This window comes from Ambystoma mexicanum, chromosome 8 (genome assembly GCF_040938575.1).
Source record: "Ambystoma mexicanum isolate Mex_15411 chromosome 8, UKY_AmexF1_1, whole genome shotgun sequence".
NCBI lineage: Eukaryota > Metazoa > Chordata > Amphibia > Caudata > Ambystomatidae > Ambystoma > Ambystoma mexicanum.
The window spans coordinates 815,625,018-815,649,016 of NC_090929.1; the positions used below are offsets into that span (position 1 = coordinate 815,625,018).

At 46.1% G+C, this 23,999-nt stretch overlaps 1 long non-coding RNA gene across 1 annotated transcript in view; it reads left to right on the forward strand.

The window, feature by feature from the left end:
* LOC138472480 (uncharacterized) overlaps positions 1–23,999 on the forward strand; it is a 215,750-nt gene that overhangs the window by 97,798 nt on the left and 93,953 nt on the right. Inside the window, exons 2-3 of the long non-coding RNA XR_011268615.1 lie at positions 22,034–22,229; positions 22,340–22,452. This is a non-coding gene — a long non-coding RNA (uncharacterized lncRNA). The remainder of the gene's footprint in view (positions 1–22,033; positions 22,230–22,339; positions 22,453–23,999) is intronic.

Here is a 23,999-nt window from a genome sequence, read left to right on the forward strand (position 1 = left end):
TACTCTGATCGTGACTCCACACTCTCTGTCCCTGTGTTCTATTTGAGGGTCGTGGTACACATCTATTCCCAGGTATCTAAACGTTTCTACCTCCCACTTAATCGGTAGCACCGGCAGCTCATTTACTGGTTTCCCAGTATACATTCTCAGCGGGAACAAGCTCGACTCCCGGGGATTAATGGTTATGACAGACAGCACTGCATACTATTCCAACACATCTAAAACATACTGTAGATTCTCTTCTGGGTATTGTAGATACAGGAGCATGTCGTTCCACATATAGCGAGATCAGGTGTTGCCCCCACCCCCGGGGTGCTAATGCCCACCTCCGGTAAATAAGCTGCTAATGGTTCCAGTGCCAGAATAAAGAGCATTGGGGACCATGGGCATCCCTATCAAGGGTTCCATGTGTTAAGACCGCAGCAAAAATGGCCATGGACACAAAATATTGTGGCAAAAAGGCAGTGGTTTTGCCGCCGCAATCCATGTAAAGGACGCGGGGGACACCCCCGCATCCCCCAGACCCATTATTCCATTTAAGGGGAGAGGAGGACACCCCTGCTCCCCTTAAATGGTGTAATGGGGTACACCTTTAACGGGTCAAACCACAGCATTTTTGCCGCGATTTTATCACTGCATACCCTGTCAAGTACCTTTACTTAGCTGCCACTGCTCTGAAATCACCCGGGCCGTTTTAACTCTAGCTATCAGCTCATTATACATTACTCTCACCCATTCAATGTATTTAGGCCCGATGCCGAATTCTTTCAGCACTGCCAGCAGCCACTGCCATCTGACAGAGTCAAAGGCATTGACTGCATCCATTGACACCACTGCCACCTCTTGTGTATCCCTCAGGGTATTATCTACTGTGTGGTGTAATCTCTGCAAATTATTAGTAATGTTCCTACGTGGTACATATCCCGTCTGATCTGGATGTATAAGTTTAGCCTTTTTGCCATAACTGCGGTAAGGATTTTCCCATCTTGATTTAGCCTTGACTGTGGCCTGTATGGGCTGCATTCTGTGTCCGGCTTGTCTGGTTTAAGGAGTGGGATGATTATAGACTCTCTCAGGGACCCCAGCAATTTACCCTTATCCAATGCTTTGTTTAACATTGCTAGCAATGGTGGAAGTATTTCAGCTCTATATTCTTTGTACAATTCACTGGGGAGGCCGTAAGCCCCTGGGGCTTTGCTGGTTGGCAGCTCTTTTATGGCACTTTCCAGTTCCTCAAATGTAATGGGACCTTCCAGGCTGTCTCTGTCCTCCGCATTCAGTTTAGGAAGCTTGATCTCGGTCAGCACCTCCTGTATATTCAACCCTTCCCCATCTGTGGCCTCACAATATAATATCTTGGAGTAGTCATAAAAACATTAGTTAACCCCTTCTTGTGTCTCGCATAGTTCCCTATCCCTCCCTTCCACCACTCTAATGGTCTGTCTTTTGGTCTCGCTCTTATACAGCCACGCTAACAATCTGCCCGGTTTGTCTCCTTCAGCGTGTTGCCTCTCAACATATTTCTTAGAACTCAATTTGCCTAACCTATCCTAATGCCATTTACACTCCTGCAGTGGTCAGACATGTCTTTGGCTACTTCTGGGGAGCTATTTCATTCTCGCATTATGGTTTCTATCTTTTCCTTTGCCTCCTGTAGTTCCCGTGTTACAACCTCTTGCAACACTTTTGACTTGGCTATTGCTGCCCTTCTAATCACCATCTTAAAAGCTTCCCACAGCGTGCCAGCTGAATCTACGCTACCGGTATTATTCTCAAAGTACTCCTTCACCTCGGTTCTTAAGTGCTCTCGAAATCCCCCGTCTTTCAGTGCCTCAACCCTCAATCTCCAAGTAGGAATCCTAGCTCGGGGCGGAAGGACTTGCCATGTTGCAACCAGCAGGGCATGTTCCGATAGGACCCTTGCTTTAAACTCCGCCCGTGTGAATTCTCCCATCATTTCCTCCCCTGCGACCAGATAGTCTAATCTCATGTATAAAGTCTTCGGGGCAGTGTAGTGTGAGTACCTTCACTCTTGTGGATGCATTTCCCTCTATATATCCACTAGCTTGAGCGTGTGTAGCAGTGCGTTCAGGGCTTTGGCCACCGGGGTTCGATGTGCTAACTTGCTATCTGATCTGTCCATTTTCAGGTCCAGAGTGCAATTAAAATGTCTGCCCCATATCACCGCCCGTCCCTGTATGGGCTGATTTTGGGATACAGAGCTCTAAAGTAATCTGCAGTGTCCTGGTAATTTCTCTACTTTCGACAAACCCCCTAATAATCACCATCCTGCCATCTTTATCTACGTAAATCTGGAGGAGCTTGAATGGGACCGACAGTGCAACCCAGATTAGAACCCCTCTGGCATATGCCGAGTATGTTGAGCCCATTGTCACTCCGCTCCATTTACATGCTATCATGTCCTGTTTCTCTTTGGTGGGGTGAGTTTCTTGTAATAACACTATGTCCATTTTGTGCCTTCTCAAATATGTCATCACCCGGTTCCTTTTAATATAACTGTTCAGGCCTCTCGCATTCCAGGTCGTTATTTTAAGACCCTCCATAATCTTTAGTCCTGCCCTTTTTTGTCTCTCCTTTCTCTCCACCCTTCCACCAGCGACACTGTAGGCTAACTTCCCTTCAACTACCCCAACTCCCTCCCACACCAGACCCCCCCCCCCGTTCCCAACTTTTGCCCAGCTCCACTACTGAATATCAGGCATCCCCGCATCTCGCTCCTTTCTTGGTTTAGCTCCAGTGCTCGGAATGCAGCGGGAGGATACCAAATTACTGGTATCTTAACTAAACTATTCTAAGTGGGTTGATAGCCTGATTCCTGGCATGGCTTCTACTTACCCGCTTCAGTGCTTCCTGTATCTAGCAACATTAATAAACACTGCCTTCTTGCCTCGCTGAAATGTCTCTATCGGAACATTATGCTCACGCCTATGTTTATAACGGAGTACATAAAAGTCAAATTGCTGCTTCACTTATCAGTTTTCTCTCCTTTCTGATCATCCTTCTCCGTCGGCATGTTGTGCAAGTTCATCCATGTGTGCACATCTTCAGGAGTCTCGAAATGACTGCACGATTTTTATGTAGTACCTTCATCTTTGCCGGGTACAGCAACATGTATTTCAGATTGGCTGCGCGTAACCTCCGTTTGACAGCCCCATAGCTCATCCTCTGTTTCTGCACCAAAGAGGTATAATCCGGATATGCTGTGATGGATGCGGACGCCCTGTGAATCGTTCCACCCTTCCGAAAGTGTTCCAGTATCCTCTCCCTATCGCTATAATTTAATATCTTGGCTACAATTGGCCTGGGCGGCACTACTGGCAGTTGTCTTCTCGTCAAGGTCATGTGCGCTCTTTCCACTGTGAATCCTTGGGTCAATGATCCTGCCCCAATTTCCTGCAAAAGCACATCTTCCACATAATTGGTCGGGTTCGATCCTTCCTCGCCTTCTGGAAGCCCAATTATCCGCACGTTGTTCCGTAGCGCCCGTCCCTTCGCTTCTTCTACCCTGTTTTCCAGGTTGCGCACTTGTTGTTTCAGCACGTCGACTTCTTGAGATTGCTTCTTGCAGCTGGTTGTGTTAGCCTTCACTTCTTTCTCTAATGTCCCAGTGTGTTCTGATAATGCTCTAACATCTTTCCTGAAGAGGTTTATGTCTATATTCATTGCATCCATTTTGGATACCATTGCGCTCTCAGCTCTGCAATTGCCTCCAATATTTGCTGGTCCATGCGTCCCAGTGGTTCACCTTCTTGCGTGCCGTGCATCGTCTTTTTTGTGCCTTCTGCCATCTGCGTAGGTATAGTAAATGCTTCTATCGGTGGCAGCTTTCCTTTAACCTTATTTGTTTCCGTTGCCATTGCAGCACACACCTGTATTGCGGTGCTTCACCGCCCTAGTTTGTGTAGTGCGGTCATATGGCCACCTACCAGCAGTAGATTTCTTGCTGTAACTTGTCGACCCTTCCAGTCTCAGTTTGGTCTACCTTGGTGTTCCCACCTTCCTGATTCAAGCACTCCCTCACTCGTGCCCCCTTCATCTAGTGAGGGTCAGTGGCCTCCCCTTTAAGCAGTGGTTATCCTTCTCTCTTGTGCGCCTCCTCTCCTTTCTGCAGTGTCGTCGTGTCTACCCAGTCTTGGGACCTGTCTTCTTGCACTTATGTCACATGGTCAGCCCCTACTCCAGCTTGGAGCTGTTTAGGTACCAGGTGTACCCTTTATGGTGCGTGCCTGCAGGCATGCACTCTCCTAGTTCTGTTGGGCAGCAGTTACTGTGTTGGTGGGCCTTCACTGTCCACTTCTGGGTAGCTACTCTATCTTGATGCCTCCTCGGTGGTAATGTGCCACCTCTTCGGCTACTCGGACCACCCCGATTCAGCAACCATCCATAGGCGGGGCCTAGTATTTGTCCACTACCGGATCTTCCCAAGGCTATGCGCCCGACCTTGCATGTGTGTTGCCGTGCACTTCCACTACTCGTACATTAGGCCTTTGTGCAGGTCCCTCTCCTCCCAGCACGTGCCTTCCTTTGTCACCAAGTCTAGTAATTGTAGCACCAACCTTCCTATGAGCCCTTCTATCTGGGACTCATTCCTGCGACCTCTTTATCTTGGCCTGCTTTCTTCTGTAATGTATCAGTTTTACAAGTGTCTTTTACCAGTTATTTTGTCTTGATCTGGACTGCCAGTATTTTGTTCCGCTCTGCCGTACCGCTTATGGCTTGCTGGCGCTTCACTATGTCATTCTCCCTCGGATGCCTTCACTGGATTGCCTCTCCCAGGACTGATTCCTGGTTCGTGCTGTACAGCTGTACGGCGCCTGTGTTACTGGTACAAGTGTTTGATCTTGTCCACATTCGCAGCCCTCCTCCACGTTGGCCATTGTAACCGGGCTAGAAACTGTATAGTCCGCTCTCCGACATTCCAGCCTCATTACTGTTTCACCGCATCTTCGGATTGTAGCAATATTTCGTCTCTGTACTGTTACAGCATCACACGCTCCCTCCGTCAGGTAGATATTTCGGGACCCTCTTCCCTCCGTCTGGTTCTTCGCCTTTGCCCCAGTAGCCAGAGTGTTGGGGCTGTGCTGCCCGCTCCGTGTCGGTTCAATCTTTATGCTTCTGTAGGGCGGCTCGCCCGCTCCTGCCCGCTTCACAAAAATGCAGATGGTGTTGCGTCCGCCCCACCGCCAACACGAGAACGGCCACCTGGACTCCTGCCCGCACCAGCGCTATGCAACTGCAGGATCACACTTTCATAATTACAGGCCCTCCTTCTCCAACAGCCATTCTCGTGGTGGCCCTGTCCTCGCTGGTTCACTTTTCGTTTCCTCAGGGACTAACATGGTCGGCATCCGTGTTCTGTTGTGCGGCTCCTCTCACTGCGATGCAGTGATCCCTCGGCCTGTCTCCTTGTCCTCACCCGGCACCATTTTGTTTTGCTCCGGGCGCTCTCCAGGACTCTCACTGTGCACTCTTCTTACTGCAATTCACTCCAAAATGACACCCATCGCATGCTCTCCATGTTCGTACATCCATGGGTGTGAGGTGGTCCCACACAGCTGATGTAAACCACATTTAAAGCAATCTGTGATTCATCGTAAAAACATTTCCTAATCAGCTTACCTTAGTTTCCCTCACTTTTACACATGTGAAATCAGGCAGTGTGGCGTGGCCATCTTGTGCTAATCTTATCCGTTGCCGCATCGCCCTAAATTGAACTGCCCTTCCGGCACTAAATCATATCCCCCACCCCTGAAGCTGACATCACTATTCCTATCGATATTCTCCACCTATTTTCATGACTTTAGTGTGCAGCGTAGCCAAATGCGCCCAGTCTTAACGTTAGTTGACGCAGAACCCGGAATATCAACACACACATCCTCTCACAGCACATCGCGTCCCAAATCGAAATAGACAACACTATTTTTAAAGGAAACACCAATACTCTGCAATTTATAATGTGTTTTTATTTCACAATAAACGCTCCGAGAACATCCGCCAATTTCCATATTCAACAACATTTTGCATTTCTTAATCATGAGGCACACAGTGTTCCGTTCGGTAGAAGAAGCGCATTGGATGCACCTTGAATCGCAAGGCATCGGCATCAGCTTCTTGCTAGATCACCGTAAACAATGTCAGGTTGCTCCTTGTCTCTGGTACCGCGAAAGGGCATTTCGGTCTGGGGCGATCGTCCCACATCAGCATAATTGTAAGCCAGCCTTTTAGGTGCATCTGCCACTGCCTGCTGAAGAACCCGTCACTGGGTATCTGGAAATGATGACATTTGCAGAAAGGAAGGATGTAGCTGTGTAGAAAACATAACAGAAATATATCTCAGTAGCCGTTCTTTGTTCTAATTTATCCATTTACCCTTTAATTCTGCACCAGGTGAAACCTAATAATGAACACAAACCAGAAACAATCGAAACACAGAAAACATTGTGGAAGGTTGGAGTCTACGGTGTGCTTGAGAGGTTAGTGCTGTGGAGTATGTTTAGCTCACAATGGGATGCGGAAGCTGACAGAAGAATTCAAACAAGACATAGACGGCATTATAATGGAATATTAGCAACAAACTTGGAGTTGGTGGAACCTGGCGGAACCCAGACGTGGACTCTGTGCATTTTGGTGCTGGACTGCCCATGTGCCCGGGGAAAAAGACAAATAAATACAGGTTATGTTTGTGTGTCATCACAATATGCCCCAACCAACAACACATTACATTGTAAGCCAGCAATACCAGTCAGAAAATTAAACCTTGACTCGTTCTTCTATCAACTCGTCTACAGTAAAACGTACATTATATTTGGTATTTCCATTCTCTTGGCGTAACGCAGAGTGTCTGCTCAGATCAACGGTTTTCATAAAATGAAATTACATGTTCCGTTGTCCAGTTTTGAAATGGTGAACCTTATCATTTTTGCGGGTATTACACACCTCCCGTCATTCAATACATAGCGAATCCTCCCTTTCTTCCAAGGACGAACAACAATTGAACCTTCTTAGGAGCGCGTATGCTAAGTTTCCTTTTGGTGAAGGAAAGCCACATATCAAAAACATACTGTACAGGATGCGTCGGTGTGAACAGCCCACAAGCAACATCAAACTCAGTGACCTTCACTCCCATGGGAGCGATTAGCCCGGCCAACTAACGTGGCATTTGAAATATGTTCGAAAAAACAAACTAATCGTTTTCTGGCATCCACTAATGCTGCACTATCGTGAATACTTTTTTACTCTTCTATATTGATATGACAACAGTTCCAGTTAGTGTCCTCCCCATTGTCACATCTGTGTGCGCCCTGTTTTCGCGGAGGAATGTGCTCTGCGGATAACGTGAGACACTGACAAGTGAACTTTCCGTGCACTAACAAATGTTGGAGGAGAGGCGGTATATCCCCCCCCTGCACCATACTCGTACCAGCCAAATGACATATAAGCTTAGGTGGGAGACATCTCCACCCCTCCTGTACCTATTTGCATCACCCATGTTTCATGCTAATGTGTATACTTTGAACTCCATTTTTTGTCCTTCCAAACGCCTTCGTTTTTTAGGCCATCTGCCCCTCTGGCGAACTGTTCACTCTACCTCTCCCAGTGCTGCGCACAGCCAGCCCCCACCACCTCTGTCCTCTGTCAGCTCAGCGCGTCTCCTGTTCTCACGGAAATGCAGCTATTTATTTTTGCAAGTAGCGAGTATCGAGCCCTGACAAAATGTGCTCATCCAAGAATGTGAGACCAAGGCCTGCTCCAACCTTAGTACCCCATCCATCTCTGCTGACTGACTCATGCCATCTCCAACCCCTCCCTGCCAGGCGCGGTCCCCTGAACCCATGACGCCTATTCCCTTTGAACGCATCTGATAACCAGACCCTACCCCTTCACCACCACCTCAAATTTACCTACCGTATACCTAATCTAGAGTGGCCATATATTTCGGTAACATTAACACATATCCCCCACTGTGTTTGTAATCGTAAGACTCCAAAGGCCGCAAATCAAAGATCAGCCCTTCTGATAAGGCACCCGAAAGCAACAACCCCTAACACATGCCCCCATAAAAATATAGGTCAGAATGCACCTATTTCACATCAGCAGCCCCCTTTCATGCAGTGTTTTGCTTAGTCATTAGTTTTTGCATGCCAAGTTTGTTATTTAGCTTAGGTTTCATTCCTTCGTGGGACGTGTATTTATTCTGTCTATTTGGACACGTGCATGCTAAGGCAACTGCAGACCCTGAAGTTGCTTTCATGCTGATATCCATCTGACCCTCCCGTGCCCTGATCAGTTAAGGACCCAGAAGGACCCAGAAGAGCTGGCCAAAAGTGGGAAGGGAGAAAACACAGAGTTAAACTCCATGTCATTCTCCAACAGGCACTTCTTACAAAATGCAAAAGAAAATAGACAAAGAGGATACATTTGAACAATTTGGACGCTTAATACTTCTTAGTACTCTTAATAGCTTTGAAATTCAAGTTAAATAGATTTCCATGGTCATGTACGAACATTGTAGAACATACACACTGCTGCTAATCATTTATACCGGGAAGTGAACTGTTCAAAGAGGTCCGCTTTTGGTGGACAAGGCACGTTTGCAATGTTTTGTGGCAATGTATGTGTCCTAGGAACAAATCATGATCGGTTCCATGAGTATGCATGTCCAACACAGTCAAAGTGAGATCTTTCACAAAATCGAATTCCATTTCCTAGTATATTGGCTTGCATCCATTTTTTGCTTCTTTTTGCAAAGGCCATTGTGTAACGAAACATCCCAAAGTTTCCAGCAGTTCTCGATTGTTTTCTTCCTATGTTCTCGTTAGGCGCTAATACCGCTAGTAATGTTCGATATTGCATACAGTCTATGCCGAAATGCAACCTCTTGGGCCTGTACTTTTGGCACATATTGTGGAACACCTCCAAATCTCCGGTGTGACAGAATTCTGTGAGTCCCTTCAGGTCTCTTGAAAGAGTTTTTATCAAACACAATCTTCTCAAGAGCTTTGTGTGGTGAAGATGGAACCAACCACTTCTTCTTGCTTTCCTGTTCTTCCGATAAAGGTCCATGTGCACACTGGTGAAAATGTTGGTTTTCTGTCCATGAGTGAACGTGGAACAGTGGTGCATCAATGAGTGCCATTTCTTAAGTAGAATTTCCACAGACCCATCACAAGTTTTGGAGCTCCACCAAAGACGGTTGTGAAGACTGTGACCACTGTAAAATATTTTCAGAACCCTTTTTTTTTACCTGCAGCTGTGATTTTTCTATTGATAGATTTGGCAACGTGCCATACCTCAAATTGCTGGCGAATGCTTGGAAACTGCTCTCGCATGGCCTTGGCTATTGAAACATGTCTGTCAGTGGCTATGAGGTATATCTGCATTCCCCTCGATTGAAGAGTTCGAGGGATTTTATGAAACCATGTTTCTCCATGGCCACTGAGGATTTACATTCGGACACCTGCACAACCTCCGAACTAAATTTTTTTTTAGTTTCCATGTCTTGAAAGTGGTATGTGCTTTACTTGGCAGAAACTCCGGGGCTGTCACACCGTCCATCGCCAGCTAGCCTGAACCGTTTGCCAGAGAATGTCCTTTCAATTGACATTTGTTAAATTTTACAGGCTTAACTAATAGCAGGGAATAGAAATTATCTTTGATATTTGTAATACTGCGTTTTAGCAAGGAACTGAAGTCCCACAAATTGACAGAAACTGGACAACTTACTAAAAGTAGAGCCACTGAAAAATAGAGATGCTGAACACAGTAAATTTCCAGCTGGCACTTTGCCCAGCATCGGTTGAGCGGACCATGAAAATGTATCATGGAGGTGGGCACAGGTGGCTTGGATTTTCAGGTTAGTGCCTTGTAATACATGGGTCACAATCACCAATGGCTCCCCGCATATTTTCCCCCTCACTGGATGTACACATTTCAGCATCAGTATAATCTATACCAGGCAGCTGTCGAATACAATGTATTTCTGCTCCTTTATTAGCCAACCGTCCTGCATGATTGTGGTTTATGGCTCAACTGTGGTGGACAATTCGCCCAAACTAGGCAAACTGGAGTCGAGATCTTTGGCAAGTTTCTCGGTGAATTGCGTTGAAGCTTCATTCTCCGTTAGTTCAGCTTGTGATATTTGCACATGAATTGGAGAAACCGTCAACAACAAATGTTTATTGGGTGGACCTTTGTTTGCGAGTGTAGATTGTGGGCCTCATTACGACCCTGGCAGTAGGGGGTTAACGGCGCCGGTAGAGCTGCCGGTGCCGTTAACCCCCTACCGACTCATTACGAGGTCCGCTCGCGGGACCCGCTAAGGACAATTGGTTTTACCAGATGTCCTTAGCGGGTCCTGTGAGCGGTCTGGCATGCTAACAGGCCCGTCATCAACGGGCCCGTTGTAAGCATGCTCCCCATTCCTATTGAGCCCTATACGGGCTCAAATGGGAATGGGGATGGCCCGGGTCTGGATTCATTGAATGGGGAAATACCGGGCCCTCCAAGGTTGGAATGGCCTGGTATTTCCCCATTCAGGGAACCCGGGTTTGGGGGTAGCCATGCCCTTATGAAGGGCATGGTTACCTCCAAACTCGTAATGAGGCCCTGTGTCAAGTAGTCCTCGAGGAATTCAATGCATCTTCATTATATTCAGTTTCATCTTCATCTAATAGAGTTCTCACATTGTAGCAATGGTCCAACAACACTTTGCTGGCTTCGCCGGTCACATTCAATTCATTTTCTGGCCATTGGACATTAGCATCTCGAGTCTGCTTATTGACTAGACCATGCTGCGCCTGAAATAGTAGTTGCTCCATGGTGAAATCTGTTTGGTAAGCAGCATCTTTGGTTTAATTTGTTGTCTGGGTCTTTATACTGCTTTTTCTTCTGGGCCACTAGGAGATGGGTTGTAAAAATGTAAATCACACATACAGTAGATAGTACTTTAAATAAAAAAACATGTTATGAAGAAAACACCAGCCCAAAATACTTCGAGAAAATGTTTTTTTTATTTTTTATTTACCCTTGTTTTCTTAATTTTCTGTGAAACCGTGGTCTTCAGCAAGCTGGTCCACCACCTCTGATCCATGTGCCTCCTCTTCTAATTCCCGACCTTGAATACATTCCTTGAATAGAATATTGACTTAAAAAAAAAAAGAATCAAACATTTTTTAAATTAAAATCTTTCACCGCACACATACATACCCTCGTAAACAGTGCATGTCATTTAGTCAAAATATACATTTCGAATTTCACCTGATTGATGGCAAGTGTACTCGATCAGAGATCACCGTGCCAAACATACTGATTGAAATGTTGCACTCAAACATTTTGTAATGTATTCTGCATTAGAGAGAAATTGTAACGTTAGAACTGAAATGATAAAAGTTTGAAAGACTGCACATTTTTAAGAATGTCACTTACTCATATTATCTTGTGTAGGATTTATTTTCATTCAAGGGAACTGTCAGTAGGCATACCTCATACTCTGGACCAGCTCCAAAGGATGATGTAATTGTAGTCGAAGTACCAACATCCATCCCCCTGTAACATAGTACTTGTTTTAGTATGGATGTAAACAGCGAAATGGAACAGAGACAATGGGATGCAGACAATGGTATATATAAAGAAAAACCCTTAAATGGCACATAGTGTAAAAAACCAACAGGATACATAAACAATTTCATTTTATTTGAAATTCCAAGCATAATACATTTTCGTAATTGAAAAGAGAAATAAAATTACCTGATAGGCGCTAGAAGTTGACTCTGGAAAATAAATGGATGCAGAATCTTGCTCCTCATTTTCAGTGCATTGTCACAAAGTGGTAAAAGGTATAATTAGATTTGCATTAGATATGTGGGAAGATCCAGCTCTAAATAATATGAACTTCTGCAAGTCTGTAGGGCTCACCCTAAAAAAAATGGACATGTCAAGCACGTGAGTACGAAAAGAGGGCACTATGGAATTGTTTTCTATGGTCATAATTACTTTCTGTGATGCTCCATAAACCAGGGGCAGATGTGTAGTAAAATGTGGTATAGTTAAAAGGTAATACAATCTGGTAAATATGCAATTCATCATCCGGGACTCACCTGAGGCAGCATGTGCACGAATATTGTTGGAATTGCATTTTGAAGCAATTTCTGAGTCAATGCTTTTTTGTGTACTGCGACTGGTTGTACATATCCGGGGTAAAGTGCAGGTTGCAGATGCAGAATCGATTGTCCCTCGAGCTTCCCAAGACAGCCTAGACTCTACTTTCAAGCTCGTCCACCAATGTCGAACCCATTCTCTTATTAAACCAATATTCGTTGGTAATTTATGCATGATAGTGCCCATACTTTTGACATGGCTCCTAGAGCGGCAACCGAAAACCATACAAGCAGGCATTCTGGAAAAATCTGTATTACAAAAGTACACATAATTACAAAAACATTCTACTGAATGCATGAGATTGATGGGATTATATCAACGTTTTCCATGCAATGTTTCTTTTGGTCAAAGAAGTAAAACCTGTGTAGTGTAGTTGAATATACACCAGGATAACTTTCATAGACAATTGATTGATGCGTCGTAAATTGTAACTTGTTACTCATCCGTTGAATGTACTTTCATGCATCTAAAGGAATCATGCTTATAGACATGGTTCAAGAAAGATGCAATTCTATCACAATTGACACTGATGAAATTTGCTATATATAGAGATCAGAACACTTTAAACAGTAGACAATGATAAAGTGATTGAGATGAATGAACATTACACTACTATGTACATTTGTTCGAAATAGATAGAAATTTTGAGATCAGAAAGCGATGATTGGGTGACCTGCCCTTACCTTGACTAACAAACAATTGGATTCAGCAAGCAGGGTAGTTAGTAGCAGGGGAACAGGTAGCACGATCACGAGTTGACGTCCAGTGCTCACAGATGTTCTCAGGATAACTATCAAGGGGTTTCTATAAAATTAGAGAGGTGGGTGTGTATGTGATGCAGAAAAGGGCCGGAACACTGCTGAATGGAGACACACTTATGTGGATTGCAGGGGCGCAGCCTGCTTCAGGGGAGCCTGCCTGGAGACATGGGGTCTGGGGAGGCTGTGTGTACAATGGCTGCTGTGTGGAAGATACCTTTGAAGTCTACATGGTATTTGGCACGTTGGCCGTTCCCGCCCTGCCAGCCCCCTTGGGACGGCACAGCCACTGGTGCTAACTGCCATTGATACTGGAGGGGGGATGGAGCGGCATGAGGCATGCAGAAAAGGGCTGCAACACTGCTGAATGGAGACACATGTGGATTGTAGGGGCGTGCCCTGCTTCAGGGGAGCCTACCTGGAGACACGGGGTCTGGGGAGGCTGTGTGTACAATGGCTGCTGTGTGGAAGATACCTTTGAAGTGTACATGGTATTTGGCACGTTGGCCGTTCCCGCCCTGCCAGACCCCTTGGGACGGCACAGCCATAGGTGCGAACTGCCATTGATACTGGAGGGGGGATAAAGGGGCATGAGGCATGCAGAAAAGGGCCGGAACACTGCTGAATGGAGACACACTTATGTGGATTGCAGGGGCGTGGCTTGCTTCAGGGGAGCCTGCCTGAAGACACAGGGTCTGGGGAGGCCGTGTGTACAATGGCCCCTGTGCGGAAGATACCTTTGAAGTGTACATGGTGTTTGGCACGTTGGCCATTCCCGCCCTGGCAGGACAAGTGAGCGTGTCCTTGATTCAATGAAAAATTTAAACAACTATTCATAAATGATGATTTTTATTTTATTTTGTTGCTAATGTTGGTGGCACAAATGTACTACAAATTGTATACTTCCGGTTGCGGCACAGTGTGGGAAAATCCCCTGTACTGACCGCTGTCACTGGGGAATTTGGCTCGAATGGCACCAACAACACAAGCGGGTATTACTCGTTGAACGCGGTATTCAAGCCTCCCATGAAGCCACCATGTAAACAAACGATAGGCCACCAGCCTGTACCACCTGTGGAAGAGAAACAGACAAACTGTATTTAAATGAACATGATCAGTGTACAAACCTTAGTTGAAAATGCATTCTTGTATCCTATTGCATAGTTTCCAGTACAAATGTTACTTCATGGATCAATCAACTTGGGCTTTAAAGTGTAGATATATTGCAAAGGTGAACACTCATGCAATCCATAACTTTTGGAGGACAGAGAAATATTGTTTCTTGGTTGTACGTGAAAGACACATAAAATGATCACTATGATTTCCCGAAATCGCAAGAGATGTATTGAATTTCCAGACTACATTCATTAGGCAGTGATAGATCAAAGTTACGACAATATAGGAGACAAACATGACATTTTAGTGGCCTAAGTTACATCACATCTAGAGTACACTTACTCGTTACTTGGATTGCGAGGGCGAACTGTTGTGCGAAGTTCGTGCATAAGCACCATCATAATCCTCAACACGGACCTTGTGAGGCAGGCTGCCCTGAAGTCATGCAGCTAGGTAACGTATTACGGCCGTGTCTCGTCTTCCGATATGTAGGCCAAGCCTCCAGAGTTTTCTCTGCAGCAGCAGTTCTCCTCGGTTGGCATGACCTTGCACCGATTGCAGGTACACCAGGTGGAGACGTCTTCCATGCGACTAGGCTCTGGCTCAGGATCTTGTGATTCGTCCTCCCAACTGTCGTCCGATGCCCCATCGTTTCCACATCTTTCTCTTTCAACTAATTCCGCCTCGGAATACTCTGGCTCGTACTGCTAGGGCTGTATTGTTGCCATTAGACAAAAATCGATAATCATGCTAGTACTAGTATCTGTTCGCACAGGCTACGAGCAATGAAGATAGCTGAACAGAGCAGAAACGACTCACAGGATATACAAAAAAAGACAGCGAAATGGTTGAAAAAGCAACTCTGATGTGTGATGAGAAGCAGTCTGTTTATACTTATTGAGGAAAGAGGTGTCCTGCCATGTCAATGGAGACACGTCATTAGCTGGCGCACAGCGAACGTTGACACGAGATGTGCATTCACATTGTGAAATGGGGCGTACGTGTCAGCTGATGTCAGCTTCAGAGGCGGGGGATATGATTTAGTACCGCGAGGGCAGTTCAATTTAGGGCGATGCAGCAACGGATAAGATTAGCACAAGATGGCCATGCCCGATGCTTGATTTTGCATGTGTAAAAGTGAGGAAAACTATGGTAAGGTGAATAGGAAATGTTTTTTACGATCGATCACAGATTGCTTTAAACCACATGCCCGAATGCTCGGGGCAATAACATTTTTGAGCGCACTATTCATTTATGGTCCTTCCCAAGGAAGAACTAAAGAAGGCCCATTTTTCTTCCTTAAACATAAGTTATTATATAGGGGCGATGTTGGCCCAGATGGGACTCCCATTCCCAAATGGTGGTGCCACGTAGCCATAGGATAATGGTTCTTGAAATTGCAGATGCCCATCTTACCGCTGTACATTTAGGCGCTGCTAAGACCAAGACGCAAATATTGAATCTCTTTTACTTGCCAGGAGTGTATGCAGAGGTTAAAAGCTTCGTCCTGACATGTCCACTCTGTCAGAAAACCAGTACTCCTACTTCCCCACCAGATCCCTTACAGCCACTTCCCATTATCGATGTCCTATTTTCAAAAATAAGAATGGATATTGTAGGCTCTCTGGAATCCTCTAAACTGGTAAACAAATACGTCTTAGTGATATTAGACTATGCCACCAGCTATCCAGAGGTTTTCCCCATGAGGTCTATTCCTACCCAACAGATCCTCAAGCACCTCCTTCCTTTCTTTGCTAAGTAGGTTTTCCTAAAGAAATCCTAACTGACCAGGGTACCATGTTTATGAGCCGTTTTATGTCCAAAGTGAAAGAAGTTCTGCAGATCAAAACCCTCAGAACTTCGGTGTATCACCCACAAACTTATGGGTTGGTAGAACAATTTAATAAAATCTTGAGATCTGTCCTTAAGAAGTTGGTCAAAGCAGATGGGAGCAATTGGGACACTATGATGCTGTGGGCTCTGTTTATTGTTTGAAAAACTCCCTAAGCCTCCTTAGGGTTCTCACCGTTTGAGCTTCTGTATGGCCGAGACCCCAGAGATGTCCTTGATATGCTAAGAGAGACCCAACGGGAGGAGGCCATGTTACCCTTGTCCAAGACCACTCAACATTTTATTTATTTATTGAGCATTTGTTAGGCGCCTATACAACAAAATTGTGTTTCCAGGTGCCACAAGGCAAACGTGGGAAAGGAGCAAGTGGACTAAATAACAGTGGCAAAAACAGTAAATATACGATAGTGGTCCTACTAAGTAGGGGGGGGGCAATGTATAGGCAAGTGCTGGTTGGGAGCCTGGGAGGGAAGTGCCAAGGGTTGCCAAGGTGCAAGGCCATTGGCTAAGTGTTAGGGTGGAGGGGATACACAGCCGCCAGGCAGTGGGCCCACAAGGGCAGTGCTGAAGTGGGGAGATGCTGGTGCCGACTAGGTAGAGGGACTGGTAACCTGTGAGGTTCGAAAGACCAGGCCGCCAGTCTCAGTGGCAGTGGGATGATTAGCAGGTAAGGGAAAGAGGTAGAGAAAAGCAGAGTTTTGAGAAGTTTCCGGAACTTAAGGAGGTCCGGCTCAAGTCTGAGAGGGGTAGGGAGGCTGTTCCAAAGAGAGGCACCAGCCAAAGAGAGAGACCTGCACCCCACTTTCTCTTTGGATAAGCGTTTAACAAGCAAAGAGTTGGAGTTAGAGGAGTGGAGGGCTCTAGCAGGGAAGTATTTAGGGAGAGAAAGTTGGACATAGCGTGGTCCCAGGCCCCATATAGCCTTGTGAATGATGCAGAGGGTCTTGAATTTGATCCTCTCAGTCACCAGGAGCCAGTGGAGAGAATGTCAGTAATAGTTTGCCTGGAAGTAGCATTGATGTAGATGTCAGCAATAGGCAGCCCTGGATTAAAGGCCAGGAGAGCTTTTGTAAGCTTTTTTCTTCCAGACTTGGTGAGAGAGATAGAGCAGCAGTTAGAATAGATAGGGGAGATAGAGAGTGCCATGTAAGTAGCGGGAGAAGCGGCACAGTGTACGAATAACTCACCAGACGGTCTAGCAGCCAAGCAGGCACAGATGAAGGAGGTGCTATAAACAAAAAATGCACTGGGTAGAAGAAATGTAAGTAACCCAGACTGGGTGAGAGCTAAAATGCAGCAGAAAAAAATCAATGCACAGGTTTAAGGGCACATCTAGATGCAACTTTCTAGCACAGCACTAAAGCACTAAAATGCAGCAGAAAACTGTCAATGTGCAGGTTTAAACACAGCAAGATTCAACTAAACATCTAAAGGAACATATGACCATGGTTAGATCCTTTGTAGCCTCACATTTTAGTAAATTGCAGGAACATCAAAAAGCCAATTATGGCCAGAACACCATCACCCGTTCCTTTTCTATTGGTCAGAAAGCTTTGGTACTCCTTCCCACCTCAGAACATAAGATGCTCTCCCGTTTACATGGTCCCTATGAGATTCTAGAATGAACAGGACCCTGTAATAATCTGGTGTCACTACCTGATAGAAGGGCCGATACACTGCTTTATCATGTCAGTCTGTTAAAGGAGTGAAGGGAGGACCCAATTGAAACAACTTCTATATTGATGGCCAGACTCCTGGCCTAGGAAGTAGACAGGATCAATTTAGTCTCAGCCAGTTATCACCCGATAAGAAACAGGATATACTCATAAACATGCCACCACTGTGTCCGTACCTTACTTCTGCCAAAGTACTACTTTAGCAAAGATTTTATTAGTCAAATCAAGTAGACAGATGGAGTGATAATTGCAGGACACTCTCTTCCAGCTTTCTTATAAATTAGTACATATTTTGCATTGAACCACGACTGGGGGATCTCGCCCAGGGGAGAAATTACATTGACCCCTTAAGTGCCAACGAGGTATCTCGTCCTTGGGATTACCTCCCTGTTGCCAAAGACGATACCTCGTCCTTGGCACTTAAGGGGTTAATGAAACAGAAAACGTTAGAAGGCATTGAATTGTTCTGCCTTCTCCCCCCCCCCGCTGATCTGCTCTGTTTTAGCACTGTCTCCTGGCCACCCCTTGCACTGGGGACTGTATCTGTAACCATACAGCCCCCCCCCCCATTTTCTTCTTTTCTGCACTTATCAGTGTTACCCAGTTCTGCTGCCGTAAACACAGCACTTGCCACTTGCTGGCTGCACTACCACTGTTTATTGCCTCCATTATCTAATTATTAGTATTATTTTTTTTATCTGTTTCTCTTCTGCTCTGCACTTTCCACTCTCCCCCTTCCATGCACTTTTCCCCTTTCACTTTCCCATGCACTTGCACGTTCTCAATGTCACTGGGCCTAGTAAGCTCATTGTTGTGTTCTCCCTTGTTCCCCCCTTGCCTTGTCACGCTCTGAAACACATGTGTATGAGCGCGATACAAAAAAAAATCATATCATATCATAATGGCGAAATACCAAAATTACCAAAAAAGTCCTTGGCACTGGGGGAAAACCCATGGCAGTTAAAAGGTTCAAAAGTAGTGTCACGTATGTGGCCCAAATTTTCACTACACTTCTAAAGAGGTCCACTAAAATGGATTCTAATCCAAGAGCTTTTCCTGGAGTTTGTCTCTTATAGCTGTTACCTCACTTATTGTGAAGGAAAGAGGGTATTCTTCTAAGATATTTAATGCATGATCTTTTGTATAAGATTTGGGTCAATCTCGAAACCCCTGGTTTCTCTATATACATTTTGAAAATGGGCACACCACTCTGATGCTGATATATATACACGTTTCAAAAGAGCTCTTTCAGAAGCAGTCCCTGTGATGACCGTTTCCCAAAAGTCTATTGAGGTGTTCGTTTGGCCACCATTTCAGAGAATGTTAGGATGGGGTTGCAATGTCCAAACGAAAGAGAAATTATCACCTGCGAGATTTCTAATGACACACAGGACTTGCCCTTTTATTGCATTGGCCTCTGTTTTGCATCATTCCAGAGAAGCTTTTCCATCGTTATGAACGAGATACAATATATCAGTAGCACAAATATTAACCGCTGCGCAAAGAAACATGCCTCTGAATGTCGTCCATTTTGTTTTAGTGTTTCTGCCATGTTGAATTAAAGTTCCAGTTCTGCATCCAGGGAGACCTGGCTGCATGGCACAGCCAAGCAGCTTATTAACTTTTATTCTGAGAATTAGGCTTTGGTTACACTATCTCATGAGAACCTCTAAAGGGAGGCAAGCACGCATTGAATTCATAGCTTTGTCCTTGGCACAGCCAGAAGAGATGATGATAGCTGCAAACTGCATGTGCAGGAAGTTGCCCGGGAGGTCAAATATCTGGTCTCATGAGAAAGGGTAGCCTTGGGGTTAGTTTATTGCCAAGAATAGAGAAAGTTTTGCTCTCCATGCTGACTGCACGTAATTCGGTCACCTGCGGGGGGATGAGCATTGAAATTAAACTTGTGTTGTATTAAAGAATGGGGAGCAGGGAAAAGTACTAACTTATATGAGCAGGGCTAGACACTGACAAATCATTTTAGAGGAATGTATTTGGACTGACGTTTTCTTTAGGTGAGTGCTAGTTACATTCTTTGAATACAGTTACGAATAATATTACAATTGCATATTCAATTACCCTAATATTGTGGTTTTTGTCTTATATTACTGTAATAGTAATTTACCAGGTTACTCACCGTAGTGACCACCCTACTCCTAGTCCATAGTCCCCTTTCCTCCATACTTATGGGACATCTCTCCGTCCTGTGGGACGGGACCAGAGCACTTTGTAAAAAGCATCCAAATTTTTCCAAAAATGTGTCCTTCCTCTCTTTCTTGTTTGGGGCCCGGCACACGGCCGTAACCCCGCCCACCTTGGCTCTGCTCCGCGCATCGCCCATCAGTCCTTTTCTATCGCCAGGTCAAAGACCCATTAGCAATAACAGAGGAACCTTATTAGAGGGGGCAGCGGGCGGGCGTATGGAGGAAATTCTTCCATTGTGCAGAAGAGGCATCCGGGCGTTCCAATCATAAACCGGCCAGTAAGGATGCGCACAAGGGACCTTAGGTTCACCAAAGGGACTGAGCCCTACACCAGAGGCCGAATGCGTAGTTGTAGGGGTAGCACCTAAAATGGCCGCCGTGGTCGTGTCGGAAACGGGCGCCATTTTGTCCTCATCTGAGGAGAACTGTGGCACGTGAGGAAGTGAGCCAGGGGTCCCCGTCGATGGATCAGGGGTCTAATCTTAGCCTTAACATAAGGAACCTTGGCAGAGCCGGTACTATGAGGCCTGGAATGTTTTTGAGACATACCAACCGCCAAATTAGCCTTCAAAGGAAGGACCTCGGCACTGCCGGTAAAAGAAGAACTTTGCTTCTTTGCCCCCTCAACAGATCTGGTGCCACCACAAGAGCGGGAACGGTGAGCAACCGCTTTCACCGACAAGGCCTTGTCCGGCCTCTCAGAACTGTTGGCAGCTTTAGCCTTTGAACGAGGGACCTCGGACCCAGACCCGGTAACAGCCTTATCTGCACTGGCCTCGAACATCCGTTCGGTAACAACAAGCCCAGGCAAGGCCCCGGGGCACACCCCGGTCTTGTTTTTGAGGGAAGCCGACAGAGAGGTCTCAGAGCGAGCTCCGGTACCCCACGATTCAGTAGAACTTGGTCTACAAACAGCCCCCACAGGAGGGGCCTCGGAGCATACTCCGGTGTTCACAGGCCCCTTACGGGGATCCTCAGAGAAAACTCTGGTAGAATTATTAGGCCCAACGGGCACCTCAGGGCAAACCCCGGTGACAGAGCGATCAACGCCCCTCCCGGACCGAGAGGAACCCGGAAAGGTATCCCCTGGTCGGGGTGCTCTGAAAAGTAAAGAACTTACCGGGCGTTTTTTCTTCTCGTCGATGAACGCCTGAAAATGCGAAAGAGGAGTTCGTCGGAACACCTCCTCCCACCACTCCAACCGACGTTGAAGTGCCCGGACCGAAAGGGAGTCACAGTAAAAACAGGAGTCCCAACGGTGCTCCGGACCCAAACACTCTAAACAAAGAGGATGGGGATCTGCCCTCGCGAAGCGACAGTGACACGATGAACAATCTGGAAAGTCTTACTTGAAAGACATAGACAGACTAATAAACGAACGCTAGCGAGTGTCAGAGAGGAAAAAGGGAAGAAAATCTTCCAAGGATGCAAGTGCGTCCGGCCCCGATCGAGCAGAGAAAAGGACTGATGGGCGATGCGTGGGGCGGAGCCAAGGTGGGTGATGTTACGGCCGCGTGCCGGGCCCCATGCAAGAAAGAGAGGAAGGACACATTTTTGGAAAAATTTGGATGCTTTTTACAAAGTGCTCCGCTCCCGTCCCACAGGACGGAGAGATGTCCCATAAGTATGGAGGAAAGGGGACGGGACGTAGGAGTATGGTTATTTATGACGCGCTTATTACCAAGGCGAGCGCATTGCCCCTGAGCTATCCTCCCGAGACGAGACTGTCTTATGTAGGCGGAGTGAGTTCTTAGATTTTCAGTCTCAAGACTGTTTGAGCTCACCTGGCCATGATACTTTGTAATATACCTTTTGTTTTCTTAAACTGTTGTGTTTCATAATTGTTTCCTGGAAAAATCAGTTAAAGGGTCTTCTTATTCAGCTGGTGACCATAATGTGATTTCCAGTGCCTCCCGAAGAGTCCGGGGTACTGCTGCATGCCCCAGGCCGCAGTGCCCTCCTTCAGATTGCCGATTGGGTGCACTCCAACAGAGAGGTGGCAGGTGCCATGTTTCCATAAAGGCCTGTCTGGTTTCTGTATTGCGGACGCCGGGCTAGGCTGTGCAGGCTTATTTGAAGGACACAGCACTGGGAGGATTTGGAAATCACCTAGTAAGTAGAGAGCACATGTTGGTTAAGATAACATGTTTTCTCTCTCTCTTTCTCTTTCTCTTTCTCTTTCTCTCTCTCTCTCTCTCTTTCTCTTTCTCTTTCTCAAACAATACGGATCACATACAAAACGAACAATAAGGAGAAAGAGAAGAGCATTGAAAGGACAGAGACACTTTAACGAACTGCGTAAAGGAGAAAGAGCAGCAACTGACGGGACTATACCACAACAGGCCTGAGTTAGTCCTCACCAGGGATCAGTGAAGTAACTGGCCCAAACAAGAACTGCGCCCCTGCAAGAACAGCAGGATTGAGAGCTCATCATCTCTAAATACCAGGTGAGCCGCCCGGCATAGCCACTCATGAGGGGTACGAATTGGAAGGGAACGGGAGGGGGTGTGACACCACCCCAGGGCCGCCCTCAACTCATCACCATCTCCCTGTTTAGATAGGAGCAGTCCCCAGAGAGCCTGTCCTGACCTACCCTGACCAGTGGACCAGGGAAAGATAGTCCACCACCCGAAGAGGACCAACAGCGTCAGACACCCCTGCAGAAACCAGGTGAGCGTAACAATTTGTTAACAACAGTGAAGGGAAAACAGTTGAGGAATCGGCAAGGTGTTGTAAATTTGTGAAAAATGTTTGTAGAAGAAGAATTTATCTGCAGTGCCCCATCACTGTCACAGATAGGTGCTGCCCCGCCCAGTAAGGTTCATACTCCTTATGACCCACTGTAGGATATATCAGCCCCTGTTTTTTTCCCCCCAAGAGGAGGGAGCAAAGGTAGGATCAGGGAAATCGGGAGGAACGACCAGAGGTTCACAAAATATAGACATTGAGGATAAAGCTTGCCAGCAGCTACAGGATAAAATACAAAGGGCAGAGCGGGAGCAATCGCGAGAGGGGAGGTAAAAACAGGCAGGAGAGACAAGAGGAGGAGCAGTGTGCGCCTATATGTGCAGAGGAGTGGCAGATAGGACAAATTGTCCTTAAAATAGATAGTAAGGATATCAGCGATGTGTCCCTAGCAGACACGGGTAGTTTGTGGTGCAGGCGTGTAATTGTGGGATGGGAATAGGGATGAGTATAGAAGCAGGGGTTTTAGTGAGCGGGAAGAGGATGACGGAACTGGAGGGGAATTGGAGGAAGAGGAAGTAATGTTATACAGGAGTGTTAGGCAGAATCCCCTGCAGTTCTCTTGGGGAACACTGCACAACGATTAAGACTACAGGAGTAAGCAGTAAACCCAATTGTTAGCAGTCTGTACCACCCAGATTTACCAGGTAGCTGTGGCTGAGCAGTCAGACTTCTCTCAAGATGAGTAGGGCAGTATACAGAGCATACACAATAGGGCCAAAAACACAGTGGAGCAAACAAACACTGACCAGAGCTTGGTATCAAAAGTACATAATTATTTATTTAAAACACACTTTAGGAAATACACTAAGCACTATAGATCAAAGCAAGTTCAAACACAATCAGAAAAAGTATACACACCTCCCTTAATAATTATTTAGACAAGTCTAGGTCAAAACACCACTATTTGTAAAAACAGATGCGAGCGCTTAACTTAGATGGCACTCCAATAATTAAGTTAGAGGGAGAGAAAAAAACAGGACATGAAAATAACACAGTTCCCAACACTTTTCTAAGACCAGAGCAAGCTAGTGAAGGCAGAGTCTACTGTAGAGCCAAAGTTCATAGGCCAGGGCCACTTTAAATGGAGCAATTCGACACGTGCCCAAGATCACACAGTTTAATATGCACTCAAGTCTTTGCGAAAATGTTCAAAAGAGGTCGGTTTGATGCGAAAGATAAAGTTAGAAGGTCTGGAGGCCAACCCAGTTGGAAAGCCAAGGATTTAAGGGTCACCTTTAGCAATCCGTGTAAAGGGAGGCCAGGTGGAACACAGTACCTTTAAAAGTGAGGAAGCTCCAGCTGTGGCAGTTGCTCCTGGCAGTGGGTGCAGTTTGTGGTTTTGACCAGGGAAGGAGAAGAACTCGTCGAGGAGGAAACTTGAAGTCGGTGCACGGCCCATGGATGAAACCAGCCGCCGAGTTCGTTCGGTTAAAAGCTGCGTTCCTTTTATTCGTGGTACCCGAGGAGTG